General features: G+C 41.5%; 1 protein-coding gene across 12 annotated transcripts in view; it reads right to left on the reverse strand.

Moving 5' to 3' along the window:
• Nucleotides 1-22,153, reverse strand: part of TNRC6C (trinucleotide repeat containing adaptor 6C) — a 139,148-nt gene that overhangs the window by 115,374 nt on the left and 1,621 nt on the right. The window lies entirely within an intron of this gene.

The raw sequence follows: 22,153 nt of genomic DNA on the forward strand, positions 1-22,153 counted from the left end.
GGAGCCAGAAACCATACCAATAACTTGAACAGGATTGAGATAATATGAAGATATGTTAACTAGTAAAAGGTGGTTATGTTTTAAGTGGGATAAAAACAGTTCCTTATGGGGTCCAGAGGGAGCGAATGCAGAAAGCAGATACTTACTATAATAGCTCCAAGCTAAAGGTGTGCGTGTGTGTGTGTGAGAGAGAGAGAGAGAGAGAGAGAATAAGAAGGAGGCTAAGAACTCAGAAGAAGATCCCTCCATGCAGGACTGGAGAGGATGTGGCTGCCACAGAACACACAGCCAGAGAGTAGCACAAAGACCTAGAAGAGGGAACAGGGAAGAGGTGGTCCACAGGACAGCCCTACTGGGAGGCAGAGAAACTTCCTTGAGGGTACAGGTAGGCTGAGGCTGCTTCATAAGCACCACTGAGGTGAGCACTGCCAGGGTTCTCCTATGCCAGCCTGTTGACTACTGCACCAAAAGCACGCACACTGGGAAGTGCGCAGACGGGGGGATACCCTCCCACTTCTTTTTTTTTTTTGAGATAGAATCTAGCTCTGTCACTCAGGCTTGGAGTGCAGTGGTGCAATCACAGCTCACTGCAGCCTCAATTTTCTGGGCTCAATCAAGCGATCCTCCCACCTTAGCCTCTGGAGTAGCTGAAATTACCGCGTGTGACACCACACGTGGCTCATCTGTTTTGTTCTGTTTTGTTTTTTAAGTACTGACGAGGTCTTGCTACGTTGCCCAGGCTGACGTCGAACTCCTGGGCTCAAGCAATCCTCCTGCCTTGGTTTCCCAAAATGCTGGGATTACAGGCCAGAGCCACCGTGCCTGGCAAGGAAGTATCTTTTCTCCTCTCTCCCTCCTAACATTGTGCCTCCAGTGTCTTCTATTGGCAACGCCCAAAGTGAAGCTAGCTCACCAAAGGGAAATGTTTACAGTGCTGAGCTCCTATATCAAAAGCAGGGCATAAATGGATTTGGATTTACATAAACTGGGAAGTGAGTGACAATAACTGGCACAGTACACCCCCTTTGGCTACTTGGCTTCCATATACACCCTCTATACACATTTTAAGTATCCAAACAACTCTGATTCCACCTAATAACATGTAGCTACCTTCCTATAAGTGAACATGTTCTCACCTTCTCCCCAAAATGAGCTGCAGTCCTAAGAGACATTGTATTAATCACTGGCTATATTAATTACTCCTTAAAATTCAGTCCCACTAAATATTCTGTTCTCTAAAGATCAAATTGTTAAATTAACTTCCAGTCATTTATATATAAAATAAGGGAAAAAAGGAAAATCAATACATATAAATATACAGACACAAGAAAAAATATGTTAAGTTACTATAATCCTTGCTTCTGCACCTGGTGATAAAGCCATGGAGGGTATCCCTAACCTTCTTCTTTCACTGTGCATGCAACATATCTTGTGACCTCAATCAGAACCTCAGCCCGTCTGGGTTCTCAACATGACAGGGTGACCTAAACCTTCATTCCTGAAAGATCTGACTCCTCAACAGACCTGCCTTTTCTTGAGTACTGCAGTTTTTCATTAGTCTTTAATATGGTGCAAAGAAGTACTAAGAGACACTTTAGAGAATCCTGAGGTACAAACATCATCCTCCTTGCCCCCGTTGTATAGCATAACCCCATTTTGCCTTGGTAATCAGAACAAAGCACTCCAGTCAGCAGAGTGAACTTCGTTAGTTCAGTGGCATCAACAGCTCCAAATGGGTTGTAGCCTCATCTTTCAACTCAGTGGAACCATTCTGTGTCCTCTGGTAGTAACATTCCCTATTGGAAAACAAGAACCCTAAATCCCAACAGAGCTCAGTTGCTAGGATGGGAAGCGGAAATTCTAAAACTGGGTTACAAGGTATAGTAACAGTGAGAAACTGCTTTTCATTTTTCATTACAAAATTTCCTTGTTTCTAGAAATGTCTTGTCTTAAAGTCCGTTTTGTGGCTGGGTGCGGTGGCTCACGCCTGTAATCCCAGCACTTTGGGAGGCCGAGGCGGGTGGATCATGAGGTCAAGAGATCGAGGCCATCCTGGTCAACATGGTGAAACCCCGTCTCTACTAATACAAAAAAAAATTAGCTGGACATGGTGGCGCGTGCCTGTAATCCCAGCTACTCAGGAGGCTGAGGCAGGAGAATTGCCTGAACCCAGGAGGCGGAGGTTGCGGTGAGCCGAGATCGTGCCATTACACTCCAGCCTGGGTAACAAGAGCGAAACTCTGTCTCAAAAAAAAAAAAAAAAAAAAAATCAGCCGGGCATGGTGGCGCATGCCTCGTAGTCCCAGCTACTCAGGAGGCTGAGGCAGGAGAATTGCTTCAACCCAGGAGGTGGAGGTTGGAATGAGCCAAGATCACGTCACTGCTCTCCAGGCTGGGTGACAGAGCGAGACTCGTCGCAAAAAAAAAAAAAAAAGTCCATTTTGTCTGTTATTATTTAAATTAACCATCCTACTACTTCTTTTGAACTTGTCTCTCCTATTTTTTTTTTTAAGATGAAGTCTTGATGCCATCCAGGCTGGAGTGAAGTGGCACAATTCTGGCTTATTGCAACCTTCGCCTCCTGGATTTAAGCAATTCTCCTGCCTCAGTCTCCCGAGTAGCTGAGACTACAATTATGTGTCATGTGTCACCACGCCCGGCTAATTTTTGTATTTTTAGTAGAGATGGGATTTCGTCATGCTGGTCAGGCTGGTCTTGAACTCCTGACCTCAGGTGATCTGCCTGTCTCAGCCTCCCAAAGTGCTGGGATTATAGGCATGAGCCACAGTGCCTGGCCTTGTCTCTCCTATTCTATTGTTCGTTTTTTCTCTTTTGTCTTTTTGTGGACAATAAGTGGTTTTTATTATTCTCTTTCCTCTTCCCTTCTCTATTAGCTTGGTAGCTATAAATTCTCTTTCTATCCTTTTAGTGATGATTCTAGAGTAACTTTTCTCAACTCAAGTTCTACGGAAGAATTATGTCCTGCAGAAAATATTCTGAGTGACTTGCCCAACTTCCTAATACCATCACGCTGGAGGTTAGAATTTCAACATACAAATCTTTGGGGAACACATACACTCAGACCACAACACCCAGGGGTTGTCGAATCTCTTCTATCAAGGGCTAGACAACAAATTTAGGCTTTGTGGATCACAATGTCTCTGTAGCAGCTACTCAATTCTGATGGTGTAGCATGAATGCAGCCATAGACAATATACAAACTAATGGGCCTGGCTGTATTGCACCAATAAAATATTATTTACTAAAATAGGTGGCAGGCTAGATTTGACTCACAGGTTGAAGTTTGCTGTCTGAACATTAAGAGGTGATTCTCTCACCAAATGTGATTGAGAAAGACTACCTTAGCTACTATATATCTCTGACTCATTAGAGTTTCATATAAATTACAAAGACCTCAGGACATTTAAACTATATTTATCCTTGTAATATTGTGAAATATATATTTGGTCTTTGACACTGCTTCATGGCATATAACTCCTAAAATCCTTAGAGACTCTAAAGTAAAGTCTTTTTGTGTGCTAATGAGTTGATTGATAGCTGGCAGTCTCTTGGTAGCTTCAGGATGGGTGCTGGTCACCACAAACAAGGCAGGATTAGAAGATTAGGACTTTCAGCCCTACCACCCAATGTCAAGGGAGGGGAAAGGGGCTGAAGGTTAAATTGATCACCAATTGCCAATAGCTTCATCAATGATGCCTTCACATAATGAAGTTCTCATAAAAACCCAAAAGGGGCTAGGAGCAGTGGCTCCCAAAGTGTAATCCCAGCACTTTGGGAGGCAAGGTGGGACTAGTTTGGCCAACACAGTAGGACCCCCCACCTCTACAAAAAATTTTTTAAAAAATTACCCTAGCATGGTGGTACGGGCATGTAGTTGCACCCACTCAGGAGGCTGAGGTGGGAAGATGGCTTGAGCCCAGGAGGTTAAGGTTGCAGTGAGCTTTAACTGCACCACTGCACTCCAGCCTGGGCAATAGAGACTCTGTCTTCCAAAACAAAAACCCAAAAGGATTGGAGAGTTTCCAAATACCGGAGCAAATGGAGATTCCAGGAGGACGGTGCACCCAGAGAGAGCATGGAAGCACCCAACCCCCAATACCTTGTCTTAGGCATTTCTTCAACCATTTCCTTCATAATATCCTTTGTAATAACCTGGTAAACGTAATTGTTTCCCTGAGTTCTGTGAGCCACTCTAGCAAATTAACTGAACCTAAAGAGGGGTGGTGGGAACCCCAACTTGAAGCTAATGGGTCAGAAGTTCTGGGGCCCCAGACTTGCAACTGGTGTCTCAAGGAAGGACAGTCTTGGAGACTGAGTCTTCAACCTGTGGGATCTGAGTTACTTCCAGGTAGATGTTAACATGGAATTGGAGGGTACCCATCTGATGTCCACAGAACTGCTTGCTTGTTTGATGCATGGGAAGAAACCCTCACACATTTGGTCACAGAAGTCTTCTGTGCTGAGAGAGACCCAGCTGGTGTCCACTGCAGAAATGACTGCTTGCTTGGCATGTGGGGAGAAATCCACACATTTGGTTAAAGAAGTCCTCTGTGATGATGATCACTGTCACAGAATGAGAGCTGAGGAAAAGTAACTTGTCTTTTCCCCCATCAGAACTCTCTTCCAGCTTTCTGTGCTGCTGTTGCCATTTATTATTTCTACTTTAAAAATTTTTATTTTAAGTTCCAGGTACATGTGCAGGATGTGCAGGGTCTGTTACACAGGTAAACATGTGCCATGGTGGTTTGCTGCACCTATCAGTATTTTTACTGTTTTACACAGTTCACATTACTTTAGATATATTCATCTATCTATCCTTTCCAGTGCTCTTCACTCCTTCCTGAATCTCCATGCTTCCAGCTAGGATAATTTTCCTTTTACCCAAAGAACTTTATAGTTCCTCTAATATGGATCTGCTGGTGATGAACTCTCTCAAGTTTTTGTCTGTCTGAAAATGTCTATATTCTCATTGCATTTTTGAAAGATATTTTTGCTTCATATAGATTTCTAGGTTGGCAGTCATTCTCTCTTTCTCTCTCTCTCTCTCTCTCTCTCTCTTCTTTTGAGACAGGGTCTCACTCTGTCACCCAGGCTGAGTGACACAATCTTGGCTCACTGCAACCTCCACCTCCTGGGTTCAAGCGATTCTTCTGCCTCAGCCTCCCAAATAGTTGGGACTACAGGCGCACACCACCACACCCAGCTAATTTTTGTAGTAGAGACAGGGTTTCACCATGTTGGCCAGGCTGGTCTTGAACTCCTGACCTCAGGTGATCCGCCTGCCTCGGCCTCCCAAAGTGCTGGGATTACAGGTATGAGGCACTGTGCCTGGCGTGGTTGGCAGTTATTTTCTTGTAACACGTTGAAGATGTCATTCTACTGTATTTTGATTTCCATTTCTTCAGCAAAGTAGACTCAGTCTTTATTGTTGCTCCTTTGAAGGTAATGTGTCTTTTTCCTCCCTTGGCTGATTTTAACATCTTCTTTTAGTAATTTTTCCTCTCTTTGCTTTTTCTTTTCATTTTCCATCCTTTTGTTTCTCTGTGCTTTGGCATGGACATTGTCTTCTGATCTATCTTCTAGTTTACTAATTTTTTCTTCAGCTGAAAATACTATTAAACCATCCTGTTTAATTTCTAAAATTTGAGTTACTGTACTTTTAAAAAATGTTATTTTTAATTTTTAATTGATATGTAACAGATATACATATTTTCAGGGTACATATGATAATTTAGTACATTCATATAAATCTGTAAGGATCAAATCAGTATAATTGGGATATCCATCACCTTAAATATGTGTTTTACGTTAAAAACATTCAAATTCCTCTCTTCTAGCTTTTTAAAAATATACAATATATTATTGTAAACTATAGTCATCCTATATTGCACTTTTCAATTCCAGAATTTCCATTTAAATTTTTTGTCCAGTTTTTTCCTGAAATTCTCCATTTGTCACTTAATTTACTAAACACATTTATCGACATTATCTTAAGGTGCATGTCTGATAACCCTAATATCCAGATCTCCCATGGGTAACCTTATTGCCTGTCTTTTTATATGTCTAGTTTTTGACTGAATGTTAATCTTGCATGCAAAAAATTGTGGAGATGAGCTGAGGCCGAGAATGCTACTTTCCTCCAGAGAGGATTTAGTTTTGCTTCTAACAAGCATTTAAGAGCAGGGGTGAATCACTTTAATCTATTTCAACCAATTCAAAACAAAGTTTTTGTTTTTGTGAGAACTGGATTTCAGGAAAATTTTTAGGTTCACCATACACGTAGGGTAAAAAGTTGAGGTTTTTAGGGGGTAAGGGGAGTGGTTCCAACCAAAAGCCTGTGATATTTACCAGGGTCTGTCATCTCTGAACTCCAGCTTTTATGACCCCAGCCTCCGAAGTCTACTGAAAACTCTACTTAGTTGCTCAACCTCAGCTTTCTGTTCAGCTTTTCAGTCCTAGCACCAAATATGGCAAATGCTTCTGAGGGGTCATGTGGCACCAAATGTTTATTCTGCCTCTTTAGACTTCCCTTCTCTCTGGGATCTTGGGCCCTCAAAGTCTTCAAAGCCCTGGTAGCTTCCAATATCTTAAAATAGTTGCTTTTTATTATTTACCTAAGCATTTTAGCTACTGGCAGCAGGGCTGATTTGACACTGGCTAGTCTGCCTTAGCCAGAAGTGGGCATCCAAAATAATACTGAGTTTTACTATATGACTTCCAGGTAGCAAGTGAATAATCTTATGAATTTATTTCCTTGATCTACTACTGTGGAGGAATATTAGTAGAGTTCTTTGCATTCCAAAGATAAGCCTTACTTTTACTATTGTTTAAATATGCTGTTGTATTTGTCTCAAATTCTCTTTAGAAAGAGGTTTTAAAGAAAAAATACTGATACTGATGAAATCAACTTTCTGATAAATTACTTTATGAGTCTCACATACACTTATGTGACAGAAATCTAAAGTTAGGCATTTGCCTATCATTTTTCGTGTCTTTGGTATGCTAGTTTCATAAAATAAATTGAAAAGCTATCCCTATTTTTTAAGTTCTTAGGCAATTTACATAGTAAATATAATAAGTATGAAAAGTTGGAAAAAAAGAAACTTTTGGAGATAATTATTTTCTAATTAAAATTTCTTTATTGTTTTATTTAGGTTTTCTGAACTCTCAAAGGGATCTGGGACTACTTAAAAAGATCCTATCCTAGCACATAGCTAGGGCTTCATAAATGCTGGTTTCCTTTTGAACTAAAACGTTGTCTTTTTGTTTTTCAACATTTCATTAAAAATATTTCCCATTTCAGAGACAAGGAGTTCCTTTTCATAACCCAAAGCTTTAAAACTACTGGAGATTAGGGGTCTAGCAAAGATACTAGTAGAAGTGAAAATGGTACATTAATGCTCATGTTTTCCCCATCACTCCTAACTCATCAAACTTTGAAGAGACAGTTGATACCAGCAAAAGTCAATAAAGAAAATTACCACATATGAAGATTTAGTTATTCAACCAATCAAGCAATATTTACTAAATGCCTACTATGTATAAATCAATATACACAGAGCTAAGTTTTATGAAAAGAGGAACTAAACATGAATCCTGCCTTCAAAGAGTTTATAATCTAGTAGGAGAAAGAAAACGTATATATAGTAATCATTATAAAAGTTAGAAAGTGTAAGTATCATAAGATAAATACCACCTGGAGATATTTATCATATGATTCATACAATTTGTACACAAGTACCAATAACAATAATATTAAGGATTCTATTTTTTTTTCCTCTTTAACATACCTCTAAAATGAAGAGGAAACCAAGTTTTTTACTTTTGGGGTATTTTTCAGACAGAGTTTTGCTCTTGTCTCCCAGGCTAAAGTGCAATGGTGCGATCTCAGCTCACTGTAACCTCCACCTCCTGGATTCAAGCGATTCTCCCACCTCAGCCTCCTGAGTAGCTGGGATTACTGCCATCATGCCCGGCTAATTTTTGTATTTTTGTAGAGATGAGGTTTCACCATGTTGGCCAGGCAGGTCTTGAACTCCTGACTTCAGGTGATCCACTTGCCTTGGCCTCCCAAAGTGCTGGGATTACAGGCGTGAGCCACCGCGCCTGGCCCCGTCTTTCATTCTTGATTTTGGTAACTTGTGTTTTTTCTGGTTTGCTCTTGGTCAGTCTAGTGATGGGCGTGTCAATTTTGTTGATTTTTGCAATTACCCAGCTTCTGGTTTTACTGATCTTCTCTATTGTTTTTATGTATGTACTTCCTTAGTTTCCATTCTAATCTCTAATTTTTGCTTTTTTTTTGCTTGCCATAGGTTTAGCTTGTTGTCTCTAGATTCATAAGGTGGAAGCTTAAGTGACTGATTTGAAATCAGTCCTTTTCTTATATTTAATACATTTAAAGCTATATATTTCTCTCCTAGTACAGTTTCGTTGCATCACAAAAATATCTTCTCATTTTCCCTTGTGAGTTGTTCTTTAACCTATGCGTTATTTAGAAACCTCTTAATTTCTAATGGCCCATATAGAGTGAAGAAAGAGGGAAGTCAATGGGGAGTCCAGAGTTTTTGAGAGGAGCAACTGGAAGGATGGCAGTGCTTCAGTACGTGGGAAGGAATGCAGGCAGAGCAGCTATGGGGCAAGAACAGGAGTGCAGTTCTGAACACCCATTAAACAGCCATAGGGAGAAGTGCAGGAGGCAACTGGATATGCAAATACTGAGTCTGGGGAGCAGTCTAGGCTGGTGTCTTCAGTGTATATGTGGTATTTAATGTCACAGGACTGAATAAGATGATCAGAGGAGTGAATAAAGAAGACAAAGTTTACCATGAGTGAAGTCAGAGAAGCCTTCATAAACAAGACTGGTTTGATGTTAGCTATTTTAGGAAATTTAGAATTTGATCTAGCAAAGACAGAAACCAATTCAAGCACTCTATCATCCAAGGTGTCAAATAAATGTTATCACAAGACACCTGTAACTAATGAGTGCGTTAATGATACCACTAATAGATTAATTCAGGGAACAAATTCAAGAGACCTAGGTCTCAGATCAATAAACATTTTACAATATGGCTATGTGAGGCTATTTCATATATGTTTACTAAAATTATAACAACTTTAAATTGCCTGTGTTACTAAAACAAAAATTTTATGCCCCACATCTACTTTTCTTTTCTTTTTTTTTTTTTTTTGAGACAAGGTCTCACCGTCACCCATGCCGAAGTGTAGTGGCAGGATCATAGCTCACTGTAACCTTGAACTCCAGAGCTCAGGTGATCCTTCCACCTCAGCCTCCTGAGTAGCCAGGACTACAGGTACGTGCCACCATGCTCAGCTAATTTTTTCATGTTTTAAAAGACAAGGGTCTTCCTGTGTTGCTCAGGCTGGCTGACTACCTACTTTTGTCTATACCAGAGGTGTCCAATCTTTTGGCTTCCCTGGGCCACACTGGAAGAAGAAGAATTGTCTTGGGCCACACATAAAATACGCTGACATTACAGATAGTTGATGAACAACAACAACAAAAAAAAACCCCCCAAAAAAACACACTCACATACACACCCCTCATATTTTAAGAAAGTTTATGAATTTGTGTTGGGCTGCATTCAAAGCTATCCGGGGCCACAGACTGGACAAGCTTGGTCTATACCCATATGCTTCTATACCAATCTCAGTCATTTAACATATTATCTCTCCTGAAAATTGTGATATCAAAGTAAAGAAGCAGCCAGGTGAGGTGGCTCACACCTGCAATCCCAGCAACATAGGAAGACCTTGTCTTTACAAAAAAAAAAATTTAAAAATTAGCCAGGCATGATGGTGCATGCCTGTGGTCCCAGCTACTCAGGAGGCTGAGGTGGGAGGACTGCTCGAGTCTGAGAGGCTGAGGCTGCAGTGAGCTGTGATTGTACCACTGCATTCCAGCCTAGGCAACAGAGCGAGAACCTGTCTCAAAAAGAACCAAGAAACAAAACAATACAAAACATAAAGAAGTAAAATTGTTATCCTTCCAACTAGAAAGCCAGATAATGAAATATGCTTATCCCAAACCAGGTGTCTGAATCTCCTTACAAGTCTTTAAGGATTTACAACACTCCATTCCTTTAAACTTTTTGTGTTGAAGAACCACAGGAAAGATATAATGCAGAAGAAAAATAGGTCAAGTGAGGGAAATTGCTTTCCAACTGAGATTTGAGATTGAATAGGAAGTAGTTGAATTAAATGGAAGAAAGACAGTTATCATCCATTCATATGCTGCTCTTATGTGAGTTATCAAAGGCAGCTTACTTCTAGCTTACCCCATTAACTAAAGCATTCTAATTTCAAGGTGACACTCTTTAAAAAAAAAAAAAAAAGTCTTCCCATCTTTTATAATTTAGATCAAAACTAGAGTCCCTTTAAATGGGCTTAATTTTTTCAGTAATGTTAATTTTCAAATAGTGCTCCAAGGAAAATTTGCTGCTATGGCAGGAAAAATAGAGGAATCCGTGAGATCTCTGCTTGTCTCCCAGACACACTCCTTCCTACACTGCATTCTAGATGACAGTTAGAAATCAGGGAGAAAAGAACATCAGGCTTTTCAAATATAAAGAACAATTCTTAGTAACACATAAAGGTTAGTTTTCTCTTTATAGGTCAGATGCCACAGATCAATTCTGAGGTCCCAAAGATCTCTTAGATTTTTAAAGATAATGGAAATTGTATCACCTCAGCCAGTCTGAATGAGGTACTACAATAGAGTGGTGAGGAGCAAAGCCACTTGAATCAGGTGTCCTGGCTTCTTCAGAGTGCTTCAGCGTCCATTAAGGAGAATAAATGAAATAATATATTAAGTACATTAAGCTTAATATATTATTTATATTGGCACATAAGCACAAGATAAACTACAGCTACTATGAAGTTTGGAATCCTTTCACCAGCCGTGGACTGGTATCTCCACACTAACAGGCTTAGCGACACAATAATACAGAATGAAAGAGCGCTGTGTTCACTTTATTGCCTCAAACCAGGCCTCTCTCTACTCCCAACTCTGAAGTGCAAAGTTTCAGGAGGGCAAGTGGAAAAAAAGGGGGGAAAGGTTGTGGGAAAGACAAATAAAAAGTAAGAGAAAACTAATGAGAACTTTTCTGAGTGTTCCTAAAGGCTGAATTCTGAAATTGATGTTCACTAAGATTTAGTTGGAAAATCACAATTTAAAGAGAATAAACTATTTTCTTAAGCCTTAAGATTTACCTAACCAAAATTCTGCCCTCCAAAGTTAAACAGGCATATGTATAAGCTATTTAAATAACTAAATCTAAAATTTTTATAAAGTAACGTTTAAAGGAGTACTGAAATCATGAGTAAACATAAATTGATCTCAAGAAAAATAACACTGACAATCTCTTTTAAATAATCTTCTTATTTCCAGAGAGTTTTCCCTAAAGGAGGACAGAATATAAGTCTATCCAGACTATATGCTAACCAGGTATTCTGGCTTGGCCAGAATAATTTCATTAATCATATTACTCATTTTTCCAATGGGCTAGTATCTAAAGACCATCATCAAATCTGTGAAACACAAGCCAGAAATTATTCTGTAATTGATCTACCGTACTTACAATTTTAATGTCTATAAAAAATGTCAAACATTGTTTTTCATGATTTGGTCAGTGGCACTTACTGGCAGGGCCCAGGGGCCTCAGGAAAAGGAACTGGCCATTCCTACAGGTACCCTACAGAAAACAGCAGTGCAGGGAGCCCCTATGATGACTGTTCCTCACCTGTTACCCTCCCAACTCCCCTCAAATCTGCAGATACAGTCCCACATACTGGGCTGACTAGTTGAAAACACAGTTGGTCATTATCTAAAAAGACCAAAAACCGAAGAAAAGTGTTCAAATTATCAGTCCTATCTCTTCCCCGAAGACTTGTCAGTATCTCTGAAGAAACAGATGACTCAAAAATTGATATCTAAATATCTTCAAAATACTATAGATGACGGGATTACAAAAATAAACATGTTATTATCCCTGTTAATAAGTAATTCGAATCTCAAGAAATTATCACCATACTGAAGGTTTTTTGCAAAGCATTAATCTGCAAGAAATTGTGCTCAAATTTGAAGTCTAAAGTTGATAGGAAAGAATAAATAACAATGCTCAGTCAACAAAATGCAATACTACATATATACAGAAGTCCAACAGTGGGTAAGATCCTCATTTGCCACCTGACTGATAAAATAAAAAATATTTTTATCTGTTTTAAAGTTTCCCCACTATACAGGAGTAGAGAAGAATCTATTATTCCTTAAGTTTAGGGAATCTCTTAAGTTTATCTAAATTTAAAAATTCTATTAACTTCAACATAATTACTAATGCTGCTATTCTATTTATGTAACAATTTGAGCTTATGTTTCCTTGAAACATTGAAGATTTTTGTTTTCTTTTCTGCCAACGTTCCATAACCATACAATTTACAATATACCTGAGACTGTTATGTAAGATCTAGGTCAAGAATGTTTTAATGGGTATGGCACTAAGGAAATCTGATTTCATTGAGAGTATTCACCATAATTAACATAAGAACACTATTATTACATGGCTCATTACATACTTGGATTTATGCCGTGAGTCAAATCTCTACTGCAGAACACAACTTCATACGATAAAGTCTTGTGTGTTATCTTTCCCCAACAGCATCTAGAAAAAATGTACTACGTGTATTTAACCAAATATCTTTTTTTTTTTTTTTTTTTTTTTGAGATGGAGATTCGCTCTTGTTGCCCAGGCTGGAGTGCAATGGCGCGATCTCGGCTCACCGCAACCTCTGCCTCCCCGGTTCAAGCGATTCTCCTGTCTCAGCCTCCCGTGTAGCTGGCATTACAGGCGTGTGCCACCGCACCCGGCTAGTTTTTTGTATTTTTAGTAGACTGGGTTTCACCATGTTAGTTAGGATGGTCTTGATCTCCCGACCTTGTGATCCGCCTGCCTAGGTCTCCCAAAGTGCTGGGATTACAGGCTTCAGCCACTGCGCCCGGCCAGATCTGTCATCTTTTTACCTTCCACCTGACCTGAGATGGCCATCACACCGGTAGGGGCGGCCATCTTAGAAGAGCAGTGAGCTGTGGAGACAGCAGGTGGGCTCAGCATTTTTTTTTTTTTTTTTTGAGATGGCGTTTCACTCTTGTCCCCAGGCTGGAGTACAATGGCATGATCTCGGCTCACCGCAACCTCCGCCTCCCAGGTTCAAGCGATTCTCCTACTTCAGTCTCCCGAGTAGCTGGGATTACAGGTGTGTGCCACCACGCCTAGCTTTTTGTATTTTTAGTAGAGACCGGGTTTCACCGTGTTAGCCAGGATGGTCTCGATTTTCCGACCTGGTGATCCGCCCTCCTCGGCCTCCCAAAGTGCTGGGATTACAGGCGTGAGCCACTGCGCCCGGATAAATCGGCGATCTTTTTACCTTCCACCTGACCCGAGGCAGCCATCACACCGTTAGCGGCAGCCATCTTAGAAAAGCAGTGCGCTACCTCGTGGGCTCAGCTTTTTTTTTTTTTTTTTTTTTTGAGATAGCGTTTCACTCTTGTCCCCAGGCTGGCGTGCAATGGCGCAATCTCCGCTCACCGCAACCTCCACCTCCTGGGTTCAAGCGATTCTCCTACCTCAGCCTCCCGAGTAGCTGGGACTACAGGTGTGTGCCACCACGCCTGGCTAATTTTTGCATTTTTAGTAGAGACCGAGTTTCACCGTGTTAGCCAGGATGGTTTCAATCTTCCGACCTCATGATCCACCCGCCCCTCCCAAAGCGCTGGGATTACAGGCGTGAGCCACTGCGCCCTGCCAGATCTGTGATCTTTTCACCTTCCACCTGACCTGAGGCAGCCATCACACCGATAGCGCCGGCCATCTTAGAAGAGCAGCGCGCTGCCTCGTGGGCTCAGCTTTTTTTTTTTTTTTTTGAGATGGCGTTTCACTCTTGTCCCCAGGCTAGACTGCAATGACGCGATTTCGGCTCACCACAACCTCCACCTCCCGGGTTCAAGCGATTCTCCTACCTCAGCCTCCCGAGTAGCTGGGATTACAGGTGCATGCCACCACGCCCGGCTAACTTTTTGTATTTCCAGTAGAGACCGGGTTTCACCGTGTTAGCCAAGATGGTCTCGATCTTCCGACCTGATGATCCGCCTGCCTCGTACTCCCAAAGTGCTGGGATTACAGGCGTGAGCCACCGCGCCCGGATAAATCGGCGATCTTTTTACCTTCCACCTGATCCGAGGCAGCCATCACACCGGTAGCGGCGGCCATCTTAGAAAAGCAGCGCGCTACCTCGTGGGCTCAGCTTTTTTTTTTTTGAGATGACGTCTCACTCTTGTCCCCAGGTTGGAGTGCAGGTGCGCGATCTCAGCTCACCGCAACCTCCGCCTCCCAGGTTCAAGCAATTCTCCTACCTCAGCCTCCCGAGTAGCTTGGACTACAGGCGCGTGTCACGACGCCCGGCTAATTTTTTGTATTTTTAGTAGAGACCAGGTTTCACAGTGTTAGCCAGGATGATCTCGTTCCTCCGACCTCGTGATCCTCCCGCCTCGGCCTCTTAAAGTGCTGGGCTTACAGGTGGGAGCCACCGCGCCTGGCCAGATCGGCGATATTTTTACCTTCCACCTGACCTGAGGCGGCCATCACACCTCACACGGTAGCGGCGGCGGCTATCACACCAGTAGCGGCGGCCATCTTAGAAGAGCAGCACGCTACCTCGTGGGCTCAGTTTTGTTTTGTTTTTTTTTTTTTTGAGATGGCGTATCACTCTTGTCCCCAGGCTGGAGTGCAATGGCGCGATCTCAGCTCACCGCAACCTCCGCCTCCCAGGTTCAAGCGATTCTCCTACCTCAGCCTCCCGAGTAGCTGGGATTACAGGCGCGTGTCACCACGCCTGGCTAATTTTTTGTATTTTTAGTAGAGACTGGGTTTCACGGTCTCCATCTTCTGACCTTGTGATCCGCCCACCTCAGCCTCCCAAAGTGCTGGGATTACAGGCGTGAACCACTACACCCCGCCAAGCAAGTACCTTAACATTAGCTTCTTTATCAATTTAAAGCCTCTGTGGCACATTCTAGGAAGAGCAGTAAGTACCATAGCCTCTTAGAGCTCATTCTTTCCAACAACCCACATCAATAATTTTGTATTATTTTATTCTGCTGATTCTTCCTAACACCTTTTCAGTTTGACCCTACCCGTATGTAAGCATCACCTTACACAGCTACAACAGTCACAGTTTTAACATCGTATCTTCTAATCCACCACTCGATTCATGTCATGCCCACCGACAGACATCAACCATTCCTAAGAAGCCAACGACCAGAAGTTCTACCTGCTAGCCCCCGAGACCCTTCTAAACCTTATTGCTAACACAGAACCTCCATTTGCAGCCAGGCCTCTGCACTGATCTAGTCAATAACTATATCCTGTCCCTACTGTGTCTTGGTCATTATGTTAAACGCTTTACAAAATATTCCCAAACATGGATAGTCTCCTTGTAGACTATCCCTTTCAGCCAACCAAACTCTGCCAGCCTTTCAGAACTCATTTCAAGGGAAGTCTTGCTTACCCACTCCAGCCCACAGGCCCTCTCTGGGGATGACTGAGCACTCTTCCTTTCTAAATTTGTTAAAGTCAGTCCCACTGAACTAAAAAGTGGTATGAAGGGAAAACACTGTCCAATGGCCACGTAAGTCTGAGAAATGCTGGGCCAGTAAAGGTAAACATACTTCCTTTGCTCCTGGACTTCTCAGAGCATCCAATATTTTGACATGCATCCTTTTATGAGAGGAGATACAGTATACAGCTATATTATAATATATTACCTTCGATTTTTGTTAACTTTTTAGAAAGCATGGCTTTCTTCACAATATATATTGCTCTCTCTTTAACAAATTGCCTGGTGCCCATAATTTCTCTCACTATTACTAATACGACAGCTCGGGGAGGGCAGGAAGAAGCTCATGTCCTTCCCTGTGGCCACTACACACAGAAGGCATAAAGGTTTTGTGGAAGGAATGATGTGACCAGGCTCAGGCTTCAGAAGGCAGCGCAGTGGAATGATAAAGAGCTCAGGCTCTGGCTTCTGAGGACCTAGACATATTTATTAAGGCTTTGCTTTTGGGCAAATTATTCAACTTCCATCAGCTTTCAGCTTCCCCATCTATAAAGTGAATACAATCACAGTTCCTAACTTACAAGCTGCTGAGGAGGAATGAATGAGATCATACACCCAAAGTGCTCAGAAGGCAGTCAGTTAATATTGGCGGCCTTAGGAGGAGACTAATTAAGAAGGTATCAAAATAATCCAAGCTTTTTCCATATGTGAGGGCTTTGAAGTGTACTGAGTTTAAATTCTGGCTTCATCTCCTATACGCTATAGGATCTTGTGGGAATAACTCCCTTTGCTCATCTGTAAAATGGGAATGTTAAATGCAACCACTTCATAGGAGTGTTGTGAGGATTAAATAAGATAAACTCAAGTCCTTGGCACATAAGCACATCATACATGCTCAGATTAATTGTAAATGGAGATCTGGTTACCTGAGGGTGCTTTCTAACCTCATCCACTCCCACCTCACAATTCCCAACTGTCCTCAGTGGCTCAAATGTACTTGTTCCCACAAATCCATCACCTTCTTCCCTTGCTATGCCTCCCTACCAAAAAACCTTGTTTAAGACATCAGCCATGGCCTCCTGAAGAACAAAGCCTGTGAAATCCCTTCCCTACCCTCACTCTGCATTTCATATTTCAGAAGTAGTATGAGAAAAAAATACTTGTGCATCTCCCTCTCCCCCACCATAATTTCTGAGCAATTACTGTCCACATCATCTCACAGCAACAATGGTTGGAAAGGTGATACCTGTGCCTGCATTGCCATTTCCCAGTTTCAGATCTTAGTTTAATTCCCAGTTGCTATTTTAACTTAGGTTTCCCCTGCTTCCTAAAAGAGTAAATAAAAAGAAATTATCTTTGGGAATAAAAAGGTAAACAATACCTTTGCCAGGCTCAAACCAAGCACTTGATTTTAACTGTGAGATCTTATTCTTAATAAGCTAGAAGGCACACATAAAATGAATCAAACAAAGCACATATTCCCAATAACCACCTGGGCACTAAATTGCATCTGGCATTAGTTGGCCACGTCAAAAGACAATCTGCACATTAGTAAAGGACTCAACTTCCTTTACTTTCCATATGTGAGCAGTTATCCAACTGCTGAAAATAATTCGACTTGATACTGTGATACTGTAGGTTTGTAGTTCAATCCTTCAGAGAGGGATGTTATAAAAATACAATAGAGTATTAATTTTTAAAAGTGTCTGAAGGAGGAAAACAGAGGGTCTTCAGAGTAAACCGTTTGTTTTTATACAAATAGATGCCAGTCACTCTCTACTTCATTTTTGTGCAAAAAATTTAAAATTCTGTTATGCCAAAAAGGTTCATGAGGAAGTGGAAACTGAGCCACGTTAGACCAATCCATCCCACATGATCTCTGGAAGACTCCAGATGACTCTTTGGGCCGTCTGCACTGTGCATGGCCCAGTGATCATGTGGGTCTTAGGGCAGTGGTTCTCCAACAGAAAAGAAGTATCACAAGAAAGAGGCAAATAAAGAGGAAAATGGTGGGACAGACAACTCTTGGTTCCTAGACACCCCTTATTTCCTAGAGCAAACATTTAAATCCGCTGGCTTACAAGAGGCATATACTTAAGAAGCTACATTACTGTGCATCCTTAATCACTACTATATTTTAGAAAACCAAAGTCCCAATGCATAGCTGGAACTCAGAGAGACACAGAGAATATTAAGAGTTCCAAATAACAGTCAGTGTTGCTTTCCCAAGACCATTCCTTCTGTTGTGGTTTGCAGCCACAGAGGGCTCAGGAGAGTGCGAACAACTATCTGTGCTACAGCAGTGATGTTTTATGGCTGGATGCCCAGATTGTCTAGCTCTGCACACAGCTCTATAGTCTTTTGAGGGCTAAAGAGGAGGAATGCATTCTTAACAAACAGCTTTCCATCCCTGCAACAGCTTCTTCATTCTCGGAAAATATTTAAGGCTAAGAAAAGAATTCATTTTTAGTAAAACTCCAAAAATGGAACAAAAGGTATGGATTTTCAGCATGTTTAAACATGTAAAACCTTGTTATATCCCAGGTGGAGATTTTTTTTAATTACATAATTTACTTTTCATTAAATAAACATTTCAAATGCATGATCTGCACAATAGGAAACAGCACCATTATTTTAATCGGGTTATTCAAGCAAGTTCACTGGCAAATATTATATATTTTTCAGTTTCAATATCAGATATAGACTTTCTGCACAAGGTTATATAGTTATTTTTGACAATTAACCTTTATATTTTTAAGCAATTATATTCCTAAAAAGTTATGTATAAGCTGAAAATTTATAAATGGACTCTACTGCATTAAAGTCTGTTTAAAGAAAGCTTATTGTATATCATTTTGTAATGAATGCTCTCCTCATGACCACACAATTATTTAAAAGTTCATTTGTTTGAATTTGTATAGTCATAATTAGACTGGGTGAAAGCAAGAAAACCTGTACAATCTACCCTCCCCCAAAAATATGATCCACTTCTCACATGACCTTTTGCTGTCCCTACTCAAATCTATGACATCTTCAAACTATTAAGATGTTAAGTATCATAATTAACTAAAATCTAGTCACCTTCACTGTGAAACCAGTTATCATGCAAGAGAGACTAAAGACTGTGCCACCAACACTTCAAAATATTTCCTTCCTTCTCACCTAAAAATATTTGAAGACCCTTCGAGATAGAGCTGGAGAAAAGGTAAAAACCCATTTGTCTTAAAATCATGAGAAAGAAGCCAAAACACTTTCAATCAAAGATAAAAACAAAACAGACACAAATAAAGTTACCTGGTTCTTCCCGGCTCATATAGACCCTTTCCTGCTCTGCCTGTTCAGGACTCCGCCTCCTGTTCCCTCAACCTATCCTTCTCCTAGCTCCAAGGACGTCTATAAATCTGTCCCTGTCTCCTTCTCTCCATTTCTCAAGCTTTCCTCACAGGCTTCAGCTGCTCTTTGCTTGCTGTATCCCCAAATCTTAATTGTCTCATACGTTTTACTTTGGTATATGGGACAATCTAGAGTTCACAGCCAATTTTCTTTCTTATAAAATCTCAAATATCACCTTTGCAGAATGATATGCATTGCACAGTGATATGCAAAAATCCTGACTGAATGATAAACAGTCATCCAAAGCATAAGCATGCAGTCTAATGCTCCAATTCCTACTGCGGAAGGCCAAAAACACCCCCTAATAGTCTTTAAAATGGTTCTTCAATCTTAAAAGGTTAGTGAGCTTCTATGATAAAAAAGATACTCTATATACTCAAATCAAACAATAAATAAACTAACTTTCATCATAGTCTTTTTTAAAAATGTCACGTTAGCAACACTCTCCTGGGTCCAATAAGACTAAGTTACAATCAGGACCTCATCCCCTTCACTTGGGGCTGGAGAGGTGATGTAAATACGCCATTCCCAGCTGCTACTGCAGGAACTGTGTCTTCCATTTTACTCCAAACTGAAAGCTCTCTTCACTAAGGAGAAAGGCTACCCTACTCCAGACCTGACCGCCTCCTCTGGCTTGGTTTTAGAAGCCAAACGACAGCATTTGGAAAAGCAAAAATTTCTCTCAGGAAAGCCAGCTGTTTAACAAAAAGGCGGTGATAGTTGTGATGAAAAATACAGTAATTTAGTTTCATATATCCCCTGTATGACTTAGTTATTTTTTAAATCATTGAATGTCAAATGAAATAGTTCATTCCACTCTACCTTCATTATAATCAGCATTCTAAGGGCAACTATTTACTCCAAAGTTCCTAAGCCAATTAAACATAAATGTAAACCTGTTACAAAATAATCTTTGTTAGTATTAAGACATATGCTACTTAAAAAAAAAAGCAATAAACACTGTAAGGATGAGTATCTAAAATCAACATTTACATATACTCCAGATTACTAACAGAATATTTAAATGCCAGAATCCAAAATAAAACTGTTAAGATTAAACTTTATGACAGTCGCAGTTTCAACTGTATTTGATTTCATACCTTAAAAGTAAAACTGGCCGGGCGAGGTGGCTCACACCTGTAATCCCAGCACTTTGGGAGGCAGAGGCAGGTGAATAACCTAAGGTCAGGAGTTTGAGACCAGCCTGGCCAACAGGGCGAAACCCTGTCTCTACTAAAAATACAAAAATTAGCCAGGTGTGGTGGCGGGCACCTATAATCCCAGCTACTAGGGAGGCTGAGGCAGAAGAATCGCTTGAACCCTGGAGGCAGAGGCTGCAGTGAGCCGAGATCACGCCATTGCACGCCAGCCTGGGCAACAAGAGCAAAACTCCATCTCAAAAAACAAAAAAAAGTAAAACCGAAGTAAGGTCAGCAAGATCTTTGTTTTGGACAAGAAGCACAGAAGAGTTACAAACAGGCTTTTAAAATCAGATCCTTATAATAAAATCGAGTGTGTGTGTGTGTTTACTGTTACCATTTTCTGAGCTATCAATTTCTCATGGCCTATGTCTATTGTCAGATCATGAGAAATCTGTATGAAAACCAGATTCCAAGAATGTCTATTCTTATGAAAATAAATATTAAAAACTTTCCGTAGGAAAAAAACTTTCAGTATAGGTAAACAAAGTTACAACTGTTCACATCATTTGTTCTATTAACACAAGCAAAATTAATTCAGACAATATAACTAGTCATTTTTAAAACCTTATTTTGCATTATTTTCCCCAACAAAGCATCCTAGGGGTGCCATAGTGAAATGTTCAAAGACCATTGCCACCTCTGTTGTTCTGGAACAATGTACATTCCTCAAGGTGCCCTCTACCAACCAAGTTCATCTGGCCTGGGGCTAAGTTTTGTCATTTATTCTTTCACACAGTACTGAAGGAAATCTGGAATCTATGAATATAATTGTCAGCACCCATACACATTTCAAACCAGCTACCACTGTCCTCTGAAATCACTCAAGCCAGGTTTCCAGGGTCTCAACTCATTCGCATAGTTATTCAATTCTAACTGCAGGCAATAACTGGCATAAAATAAGCCTTACACAGGGTCAAATTACACGCAGGGATGCACATGGCTCTCGCAGCGATCATCAATGGGCTACCTTGTATTGGCCGAAGCACATCAACGTGAACACCAGATACTCGAGAAAAAGCGAACCTCGGCTACACAATGGATTAACCCAGTCAGAAGGCTCCAATTTGCAACTCCTCAAAAACGCTTAAGTTGAACATCTACAGAGCACCATTTTGAGTTTAGAATCCGCAGTTCACGCCTAGAAATAACCGAGCGGACCACTCAAATGGAGGTTTCATTTGGCGGAGGCAAAGGTTTGAGACAACTCCACTAATTACGTGCAGGAATCACCAATACCGTCAAATGCCTTCGAAGGCACTAGGTGCAGCCACGATCTAGCGGCTCCTCCTCCCCTACCTCCCGGCACCACATCCAAGCAGCAAGCCTTCATTTTTACTACGATCCCAGAGCTCCGTGTAACACGCACGACAGTGATTTCTTCGCCAGGTTAACACGCAGGAAGCCCCCCCGCCACACACACACATTCACATCTGCATATTTTCATAGCTACCAGTCAACTAGTTAAATCTCGTCCGCAAGGTAAAGGTGCGAAGGAGGCATCGCTTAAAGCAGAGGTGGCGACCAGGCGCTCGGGTTGCGTTATCTGATAACAGGGCACAAGTGGCTCGGCTCGTTTTCCTCTTACGCATGACTCCGCAGTCCGCGGCACCGTTAGAAAATCCACCTGATTTCAGACCCGCAGAGCGCCCAGGGGTCCTTCTCCGCCCACCCACAGCACGCCCCGGTTTCTCTCGTCCCCTAAACAACGACACTGAGCTCCTGCGCCGAAACGCGGCGGGCTCGTGCCTGCCATCGCCAATGCAAAACCTGCGGGTGGCTGCCTGGAGCGGACCGAATTTCACCGCCGCTGGAGTTTTAAAGGGGAGGGGGCACATCCATGCTCGGCCCTCCATTCCGCTCCCGTCTGATTGTGCTGCACGCCGGCCGTCTGCACGGCCCGGTCTCACACT

The sequence above is a fragment of the Aotus nancymaae genome, unplaced genomic scaffold, assembly GCF_030222135.1.
Source record: "Aotus nancymaae isolate 86718 unplaced genomic scaffold, 86718_ANA_hifiasm-v0.15.2.pri h1tg000089l, whole genome shotgun sequence".
Lineage (NCBI taxonomy): Eukaryota > Metazoa > Chordata > Mammalia > Primates > Aotidae > Aotus > Aotus nancymaae.